We start from the raw sequence: 11,074 nt of genomic DNA, 5'->3' as shown, positions 1-11,074 counted from the left end.
AATACAAGAGAGGATTTTGCTCTCTTTAGAACCCACAGCTTGGTATTGCATGCCATTATTAAGCTTGTTATCTACCAGAACCCCCAGATCCTTCTCCACCATTGATTCCCCCAGTTGTACCCCCCTAGAATGTATGATGCATGCGTATTCTTAGCCCGCAAGTGCAGAACCTTACATTTATCAACATTAAACCTCATTTGTCACATAGTTGCCCAATTAAGGTAGTACCCCGATCCCGCAGCTGAACCAACTTTAGGAGATGGTCCGGGCATTTGCTGGACTTACTTGGGCTCCCTGAAGCCTTCTTCACGACTGAACCTCTTTTCTTGATGATCCAATAAATGGCTGATTTAGGTGCAATCTTAGTAGCAGCAATATCCTTGCCTTCAAATCCCTTTTTATACAAAGCAATGAAGACTGCACGTGTTTCCTTGCAGGCAACCATGGTTAAAGAGGGACTTTGCAATTAATTGCAGTTCATCTGATCTCTCTTCATAACATTCTGGAGTACTGTATATGCAAATTGCCATCATAAAAACTGAAGCAGCAGACTTTGTGAAAATTAATATTCGTGTCATTCTCAAAACTTTTGGCCCGGGCTGTACTGTCACTGGTGCAGTACAGAGCAGGGGCGGACTGACAACTCATGGGGCCCCCGGGCAATAGGGGATCATGGGGCCCCTGTGTCCTTTCCCAAACTCAAAAAAGCCTATGAAAAAGGTACCAGGGGTATCTCATGGGGCCCCCTACTGACCCCGGGCCCAGTTTCCAAATGGTCAGCCCACCCCTGGTACAGAGTTATCTTACGTCTGGTGTGGCGGTGATCAGGGACACTGACTGCTGACAGTATGTAAAAACAAATATTTTTTCATTCTGTTTTTTTTTTACATTTAATTTTTAAATATTGTTTACATGCTTTCATCAGAGTTGATCAGTCACCATACTAACACTGTACTACTCTGAGGTGTGATTAGGGATTTTTTTAACACTTTGATTGCTGTCACAATGAAAACTACCAGCAATGTTTTCAACTGACATGAATGGTTTACATTCCTGACAGCTGCGATAACTAGTGATCTGTGATTGGCTACAGCTAATCACATAGTACAGGGTGTTGTGATTGTATCAGGCACTATGTGATAGCTGTGGGCCAATCACAGCTCACTGGTATAGGAAGCAGAGCTGATTTGAATGACATACACTGCTCAAAATAATTAAAGAAACAGTTTTTAATCAGAGTCTGGCATCAAGTCAATTAAACTCCTGAGATATTAATCTGGTCAGTTAAGTAGCAGAGGGGGTTGTTAATCAGTTTCAGCTGCTTTGGTTTTAATGAAATTAACAGGTGCACTAGATGGGCAACAATGAGACAACCCCCAAAAGAGGAATGGTTTAGAGGTGGAGGCCACTGACATTTTTCTCCCTACTCATCTTTTCTGACTGGTTTTCACTAGTTTTGCATTTGACCCTACAGAGATTGCACAGGCAGTCCAACTCCTCCAAGATGGCACGTTCTTGGGATGCAACTCATCCTTCTTTTTCCTCCAAACACGACGAGTGACGTTTAGACCAAAAAGTTCTACTTTGGTCTCCTCTGACCACATGACTTTCTCCCATGCCTCCTCTGGATCATCCAGATGGTCACTGGCAAACTTCAGATGGGCCTGGACATGTGATGACTTGAGCAGGGGAACCTTCCATGCAATGCATGATTTGAAACCATGACGGCGTAGTGTTCTACCGACAGTGACCTTTGAAACTGTGGTCCCAGCTGTCTTCATGTCATTGACCAGCTCCTCCCTTGTAGTTCTGGGCTGATTCCTCACCTTTCTTATCATCAGTGATACCCCACGAGGTGACATCTTGCATGGAGCCCCAGTCCGAGGGAGACTGACAGTCGTCTTTAGCCTCTTCCATTTTCTTACAATTGCTCCAACAGTTGATCTATTTTCACCAAGCTGCTTGGCAATTGCCCCGTAGCCCTTTCCAGCCTTGTGGAGGTCCACAATGTTGTCTCTGGTGTCTTTTGACATCTCTTTGGCCTTGCCCATGGTAGTAGTTGGCGTCTGACTGACTGTGGGGTGGACAGGTATCTTTAAAGAGCTCAGACAGGTGCTACTAAGTTAGATGAATGAGTGGAGTAGAGGTGGACTTCTTAAAGGCACAGTAACAGGTCCTTGAGAGCCAGAATTCTTGCTGTTTCGTAGGTGTTCAAATACTTATGTTCAGCAGTGCAAGACAAATAAATTCTTTAAAAATCATACAATCTGATTTTCTGAATCCTTTTTTTCAATTCTGTCTCTCAGAGTGGGAATGCAGCTACAATGTGAATTTCAGACCCCTCCATGATTTCTAAGTGGGAGAACTTGTAAAATCGCAGGGGGGTTCAAATACTTCTGTTCCTCACTGTATGCGTACAGCCTGCGCCAAGAATTTAAAGAACTACTTTAGATTTTTTTTTTTTAAAAAGTCAGCATCTACAAATAATGTAGCTGCTAACTTTTAAGGCCTCATGCACACAGGGCGTTTGCCCAGCTCCCTTCCTGGCAGCAGCGTTTTGGTGGAAGAAATGCTTAAAGGATAAGTTCATCTTTGGAACCCGTTTTTAGGGTGTAACATGTAACCGCAGCCGCGCCCGCCATCCCCTCCCCTCCCTCTGACAGATTTGAAAATAGCACGGCCATGCGGGGCTCCGCCCACAGGGCTGCGTCACTCGTTCACGGACTTCCGTGAATGAATGAACTACAAGTCCCGACAGCGTTAGCGGCTTTCGGCTTGTAGTTTTCAATGAACTATCATGGTGCTGTGGAGCGTCGTGGTAGTTCATTGAAGCTTCCTGTCAGAATATCTGCTTGGCTGTACATCCCGTATGGCAAGCAGATATTCTGACAGGTCTGAAAGAGACCTTCATGGCATCAGCCATCTACTGATCAATGGTGCAATGCTTTCCACGCTCCTTTGGACAAAACTAATAAATGGGCATTCATTTAGTTCATTAGGCAGAATAATAATTTTTTTCTGACCATTAAGATACATTAACGCTCAAGTGCCCATCATACCGCGCATTATTGCACGTTTAGATGCGTTTACATGCATCGAGTGGTTTTTATGCCCAAATGCTGCTGCTCCTGGATACGCTGACAGTGTTTTTTTCTGCTTCTAAACACCTATAAATGCCTATGTGTGCATGGAGACATAGGCTAACATGCAAGGCATTTAGTGACAAAAACACCAGACGTCCCTAAAAGCAGCTTTTTTAATGCCCAGTGTGCATGAGGCCTAAAACTCAGCAACTTTCCAGTGCCTGGGGTTCAGCGCTGTCTTCCTGCAGCCAGTTCTTCTCTCTGCAGTGGGTCCCCGGCGCCCCCATCTTTGATAGGAGAGCTGGCTGTGGCTTCTTGAGAAACCAGTCTACTCCTCACTGTGCATGCGCAAACTCGTGCCGTATTTTGAATCATCCTGCAGCCTCCTGGGACATGTGATGTGTCCCGGGAGAAATGCGAGCAAAGGACACTATCTTCGCCTAGCCAAAAATTGTGAAGGGGGTGTGGCAACAAATAAAAAATGGTACCCCCTTATCTAAAAAAACAAACATAACTTGGTTACAGGCCGGGGGGAGGGAGCGAACCAGCGGAACATCACTTTTTGAGTGAAATTCTACTTTAAAGGGATAAAAATGTGCATGTAGTCATGAGCTGTACAATAAAATATAGTACATACATCGAATTTAAACTGACCAATGCCTTTGTTTTTAATGCCTCGCAAATAAAAGCTGCAGAGCTTATTGTCTGCAATGTGTTACAGGAAAACCAGGAGATTAAAAAACTCATCGAAGATGCAGATAGGATTGTTACCTCTGATCTTCAAAGGCTTCGTATACTGGAGCAGAGGAACCGAGAGCTTTTGGCACAACTTGAGGCCACTACACAAAGTACAGTTGTGTCCAAAATTATTCAACCCCCAATGCTGTAAAGGGGTTTAGGGACTATAGTGTACATTTGGAATTGTATTCAGAATCAAATCCTACAAGGACGTTGTAACTACCCAAATGCAACTAAAATGACATCAATTGTTTATGTAATACAGTAGTAAATGGTTCTTATGTGGTTTCTTCATTGCCACAATTATTCAACCCCTTAAAGACTACCACTCTGAAGAACAGAGGTTCATACAGGTGCTTTCCATCAGGTATTGAAAACACCTGTGGATGTCACCGAGCAGCAATCAAGCATAATAAGCACCAATTAGGCAGCTTTAAAATGACTGTGATACTCAGCTCCTTCTAGACATTTACTGGTGTGGTTACAAACATGGTGAAGGCAAGAGAATGGTCCAGGAAGACAAGAGAAGAGGTGATTTCTCTTCACAGGAAGGGCAATGGCTATAAGAAGATTGCAAAGATGTTAAACATACCAAGAGACACCTTAGGAAGCATCATTCGCAAATTCAAGGCAAAGGGCACTGTTGAAACGCTACCTGGTCGTGGCAGAAAGAAGATGCTGACTTCGACTGCTGTGCGCTACCTGAAGCGTAGAGTGGAGAGAAGTCCCCGTGTGACTGCTGAGGAACTGAGAAAAGATTTGTCAGATGTGGGTACAGAAGTTTCAGCCCAGACAATAAGACGCACACTGCGTAATGAAGGCCTCCGTGCCAGAACTCCCAGGCGTACCCCCTTGCTGTCTCCAAAGAATAAGAAGAGTCGACTGCAGTATGCCAAAAGCCATGTGGACAAACCACAAAAGTTGTGGGATAGTGTTCTGTGGACTGATGAAACAAAATTAGAACTGTTTGGGCCCATGGATCAACGCTATGTTTGGAGGAGGAAGAACAAGGCCTATGATGAAAAGAACACCTTGCCTACTGTGAAGCATGGTGGAGGGTCAATCATGCTTTGGGGCTGTTTTGCTTCTGCAGGTACAGGGAAGCTTCAGCGTGTGCAAGGTACCATGAATTCTCTTCAGTACCAGGAGATATTGGATGGAAACGTGATGCAGTCCGTCACACACCTGAGGCTTGGGAGACGTTGGACCTTTCAACAGGACAATGATCCCAAGCATACCTCCAAGTCCACTAGAGCATGGTTGCAGAGGAAAGGCTGGAACATTTTGGAGTGGCCATCGCAGTCACCAGACTTAAATCCGATTGAGAACCTCTGGTGGGACTTAAAGAAAGCAGTTGCAGTGCGCAAGCCTAAGAATGTGACTGAACTGGAGGCCTTTGCCCATGAAGAATGGGCGAAGATACCCGTAGATCGCTGCAAGACACTTGTGTCAAGCTATGCTTCACGTTTAAAAGCTGTTATAACTGTAAAAGGATGCTGTACTAAGTACTAAGATTGAATGTCACTTGGGGGTTGAATAAAACTGATAATGCTGTGAGCACAGAAAAGACATTTGTGGTTATTTCATTATAACTGTTATGTTATATTTGTCTGACCTACAAGTGCCTCTTTAATGTAAATGTAAGCAAGATGACTGAATGATCAAAAGCAATGTCAAACTGGCCAAAACACTCAATTTCAGTGGGGGTTGAATAATTTTGGACACAACTGTAAGTGACACCAGAATATAAACTGCCTGATTGCAGCAATCCTGAGATCATGCCACATGGAAGTGCCGGCTGATCACTGAACCAAAGATCAGATCGGCTTTGTTCAGCTCTGTGATATAGTAACTCAGATGCGATGACCTCATATCACTTCCAGGTTACCCGGATATAAAGAACGTCATTTGTAAAAATGTAAAGCGTTCGATGATACTGATCTTGGTGTGATCAAATACTATTAAGGGCAGAGGAGGGATATGGGGTCTTGGAGACCCCAGATCTCTCCATAAAGAGTACCTGTCACATGTGATTGCTGTCACAACGGATGTTTCCATTTCTCCTGAACGGTGGATGAAAACACGTTCTTCACTTTATATGAACTGCCTGTTCACTTTAACTGTGTTGGAGTTTATGGAACACACGATTTGGGACTTTTGCACTTGTATATGATATGTGGATTTGTTTTATAATTATTTGCAGTCAATTTATTTGAGGTATTATGTTTTTCTGAACATTTTTGGTCATAGAGTTTGTTTACCTATTACTGACGGTAGAAAGCAAGTGCCATCGGTAGTACATGTTTATTCTTATCCTTTTGGATGAAGAGGTGGCAGCTGCAAATAAGAAGTTGTATGTTATTTATTTCTTGGCGCAGGTGGTTCTTGTGTATTCTGATTTCCAGGTTACACCTAACTAGCCTTAAGTACTGTCCCCTCCCCCCTATGCTAACTCACCTGTGCAAGAATGATGTATATGCTTACCTATTTTCAGGTTGATCCAGCTACTCGGTGTCAGCCAGCTGCAGGGGAGAGGAAGGAAGTGCCGACAACGGGTGCACTTGATTTGTGTTTTTTTTTATATATATATGTTTATATATATACTTTTATTGGTTTTAAAATTAAACTGTACAACACAAGACTGTGAGTCAGCTTCATGATTTGACATGTTATGTATTCAGAGATGGTATTCTGCATACCTTGGTTGTAACGAGTAGTTATTTGAGTTACTGTTACCGTATTTGCCGGCGTATAAGACGACCCCCTACTTTTCCTGTTAAAATATAGGGTTTGAGCTATACTCGCCGTATAAGACTACCCCTCTTCCAACGTGCCCCATCATTGGTGTCAGTGGAGAGGAGGAATAGTGCCCCATCATTGGTGTCAGTGGGGAGGAGGAATAGTGCCCCATCATTGGTATCAGTGGGGAGAAAAGTGCCCCATCATTGGTGTCAGTGGGGGAGGAATAGTGCCCCATCATTGGTGTCAGTGGGGGAGGAATAGTGCCCCATCATTGGTGTCAGTGGGGGAGGAATAGTGCCCCATCATTGGTATCAGTGGGAGGAATAGTGCCCCATCGTTGGTGTCAGTGGGGGGAGGAATAGTGCCCCATCGTTGGTGTCAGTGGGGAGGAGGAATAGTGCCCCATCGTTGGTGGCAGTGGGGGAGGAACAGTACCTCATCGTTGTTGTCAGTGTGGAGGAGGAATAGTGCCCCATCGTTAGTGTCAGTGGGGGAGAGGAGCGGCTGCTCCTTCTTTCAGTTCGGCCGCTTGATTTTCGCGGGCCGTTCGGCTCCGCCTACTCGCCGGTGATTGGTCGCCTGTGTGCCTTTCCAGTGCTGGCGCCCAATCACCGGTGAGGAGGCGGAGCCGAGCGGGCGGCGGGACCATCGAGCGGCCGAACTGAAAGGAGCAGCCGCGCTTCCTGGAGCGGATCGTCGTGGGACCGGGACCGGAGCCAGGTAAGGTACAGCAGCCCCTCTGTCCACCCCTGTACTTGGTGTGCGTTGGAGGAGGAGGGGGGGGCAGCGCCGCCCCTCGAAAAAGTGCCGCCCTGACACCGGCTCGCCGTATACCGGCGTATAAGACGACCCCCGACTTTTCAAAAGATTTTCACGGGTTGAAAAGTCGTCTTATACGCCGGCAAATACGGTACCTATCATCTTGAACCAGTCTGCCCATTCTCCTCTGACCTCTGACCTCAACAAGGCATTTTCCTCCACACAACTGTGGCTCACTGGATATTTTCTCTTTTTCGGACCATTCTCTGTAAACCCTAGAGATGGTTGTACGTGAAAATCCCAGTAGATCAGCAGTTTTTGAAATACTCAGACCAGCTCATCTGGCACCAACAACCATGCCACATTCAAAGTCACGTAAATCTTCTTTTTTTTCCCCATTCTGATGCTCGGTTTGAACTTCAGCAAGTAGTCTACGTGTCCAAATGCATCGAGTTGCTGCCATGTGATTGACTGATTATCAATTTGTGTTACCAAGCAATTGAACAGGTGGAACTAAAAGTGGCCGGTGAGTGTATATGTAGTGAGTCAGGTGTGTAGGCAGGAGTTCAGACTTCTGACTCCACACTTGTTCTGGGTCATTGATGCAGTGATAGTGAGCCGATGCTAAGCTAAGTCAACAGGTTCTGGGGGTTTCCCAGTGCCCCCTTCATCCAGACTAAGAGCACGATTTTTTACAATCAGTACTTTTTACTTTTAATGTTTTTTTTTTTCTTAAAAATATATAAAATACCATACATAAAGGGTAAAGGTTGTTCTACAGATCCAGCCATGAAGGCCACATAAGTGTTTCAACAAAGAGCCAACAAAGTAGGCCGAAATAACTGAACCTGTTCATGCTGACGGCACGCACATATGTGGCCTCTCGGTGGCTGGGCCTTGACACTGAGCGGTCGCATATTTGCGTACCATATGTAAACAAACATGTGCTGAGAGCGTGTGCGCTGTGCGCACTCCCAGCACATGTGTCGGCATCCAGCAGAAAGTTCCCGATATCTACTTGCGAACGGGACCTTTCCAATCATGTGACAGCCAATCACAGCGGTCACATGATCCTAAACCCTGCCCCACCATCATGGCGGTGCAAAAGGTTTAACCACTTCCAGTCTGGGCACTTTCACCCCCTTCCTGTCCAGGCCAATTTTCAGTTTTCGGCGCTATCACACTTTGAATGACAATTGCGCGGTCATGCAACACTGTACCCATATGAATTTTTTTGAGACAGATAAAGCTTTATTTTGGTGGTATTTATTCACCACTGGGATTTTTTTTTTTTTTTTTTGCTATGTAAATTAAAAAGTCCAAACATTTTGAAAAACAGTGTTTTTCTTCTAAAATTTTGCAAATAAATAGTATTTGATCATAAATCTTGGGCAAAATTTGTTCCATTATATTTTTGGTAAAAATTAAATAACCCAAATTAGTTTATAACCAAAAATTATCATTTTTAAACATTTTTCTTTACATTTTTTAAATTTTTTTATATAATTTTTTATTTATTTATTTTTTACATACTGTCACCCTAGCAGTACAGTTTCACCATGGTTACACTGTACTACTTGTGGGGGGTGATGAAGATTTATTTATTTATTTTTTTCTACACTGATTGCTTTTACACCCATAAAGGATGTAAAAGCAATCATTTCTCCTTCTCTCTAGCTGCATTCTTGCAGCCATTGAGAACTACGGAGTGAGCTGTGATTGGTCACAGCTTGTCACATGGTACAAGAGTGTTGTGAATAGCCCTGTACCATGTGATCTCTGTGATCATTCACAGATTTCACACGTAGTAAGCAATGATGTCAGAAGTGACCTCTTGCTTATTACTCTGCATGTGCTCACTGATTGGCCAATCAGTGATCACATGATCGGGACCTCGCACAGAGGTCCCATCCGACGATCGGTGTTCCACTGTGTCCGGAGGACACAGCGAGCACCGGATCACGGTGCTGCGCGCTCCCAGGGAGCGCACACAAGCAGGGTGCGGGGAGGCCGTTTATAAACGGCCACCCGACCCTGCACTGCCACCGTCCGGCCATTTATATACAACGGCCGGACGAGAGGTGGTTAAGATTCGATTTCTCCAGAGGGTTTTCTTTTTCCCCAACTGTTACATACAGTGCACTAACAGGATCTCTGTAAAGCTAATGTCCAGTCTAAAGAATATCAACATTACTGGATCACATAGAAACAGGTAGAAAAAAAATCAGAAAAGAAAAGGGAAGAAAAAAAGAGGGGAGAAAATGAGGACGGGGAGGATCCCAAGGACGGTACGACTGAACAACTTTGTTACCCAGATTACAAGAGTCACAGATTGACGTTCATAAGAATGCTGGTAAGTTTTTCATGAGTCGCGATCCACGAGACCTCCTGCCGTACCTGAGAAACAGGGACTGAAGCCTTCTTCCAAAATCTACTGATGGTGATCTTGGCCCCTATGAGGATGAAAAATATCAACCTGAGTGGCTTAAGATGCTTTCTCAAGCGATTCATTTAGCAGAGCTAACCATGGGGATTGCAAAATAGAGACTCCAGTCACTCACCTGAGGAGGGCATAAACATTATTCCCAAAGCCTGGAAGTCGGGGGCATTCCCACCACATATGGAACACTGTGCCTTGCATTTGACATCCTATAAAACACAGAGGTGAAGAGCTTGGATACAATTTCGAAAAGCCAGTAGGAACCACCTAACTCTTATATTGGCCTCAAGCAGTGATACATTCAAAATGTCCTTCTGAGACCATTGGGCACAGGAGTGCCATGATTCCATGTCTATTTCCAGAGCTAAGTCGGTGTCCTAATGTCGGATCATTATATGGAAGTGTCTATCACCAGGCTATACATAGTGGAAATTCCCCTCAGACCTGTATACTGTGTACACTATTTCTCGTAAGGTGTGACCTTGGGGCCTATGCTGCAATCTGTCCACAATGTACGTAAAAAAGGGAGAAATTTGATCAAAACAGAAAAATTTGTATTACAATAAGTCTACCAACGTCACATAGTAGGTTTAAAATTGATATAAATACAAAACATTCCATATAATATCAATATTAATCCCTTTTTTTTTTTTTTTCAATGGGTGCCGGTGTGCTGTAATGCCCGAGGCTGGTAGGAAGGGTTGCCAATCATGCAACAAAAAAAGGAGACATTTCTAGTGAGCTGTGATTGGCCTACAGCGGTCACATGATACATGGGGCCAATCACGGCTCCCTGTACCATGTGACCAGCTCTAGCTAATCACAGATCACTATTATATTGAACTGTCATGTCTAACTCATTCATGACAGTTCAAAACAAGCTTTGCATTGCAATGCAAAGTGTAACCAAAAAAAAAAAATCACTGATCACCCCCCCCCCCCCCCCCCAAGTAACATGGTAACATTGCACTATTTTGATACAATTAATTTTTTTTAAATTGTTAAAAAAATAAATGAATAAACAGAAAATACTGTATTGAGAATTTAAAAGAAAAACATTTTAGGTTTTTTTTTTAACCAATTGCTGACTGCCTGCCCGTGTGGTCGAGCAGCGGCTCTGGGCAAAGCGCCATAACCTTGCGTCGCTTTCTTTTTCAGATTGTGAACTCACCTACGCCCCCCCCCCCCCCCCAATCGGTCCAGGGAGAGAAGACAGACCACTGCACTGAATAAAAGCACTACATTTTACACACACACTTTAGATAGCACATTTAACACTTGTTTCACCCCCCTATTAACCCTTTGATCAGCC

At 44.2% G+C, this 11,074-nt stretch overlaps 1 long non-coding RNA gene across 1 annotated transcript; it reads right to left on the bottom strand.

Annotated features, from left to right (window-relative positions):
* Positions 1 to 8,880: 8,880 nt before the first annotated feature.
* LOC149435303 (uncharacterized) lies at positions 8,881 to 9,973 on the bottom strand. Its single transcript, XR_016308518.1, has 2 exons — positions 9,884 to 9,973; positions 8,881 to 9,775 (listed from the first exon to the last, which is right to left on the bottom strand). It is a non-coding gene; the product is annotated as an uncharacterized LOC149435303 (long non-coding RNA).
* Between the last annotated feature and the right edge of the window lie 1,101 nt (positions 9,974 to 11,074).

This window comes from Staurois parvus, unplaced genomic scaffold (genome assembly GCF_062004578.1).
Source record: "Staurois parvus isolate SC_StPar_1 unplaced genomic scaffold, SC_StPar_1.0 ptg001553l, whole genome shotgun sequence".
Classification (NCBI taxonomy): Eukaryota; Metazoa; Chordata; class Amphibia; order Anura; family Ranidae; genus Staurois; species Staurois parvus.
This window is presented reverse-complemented; position numbering and strand designations above follow the sequence as displayed.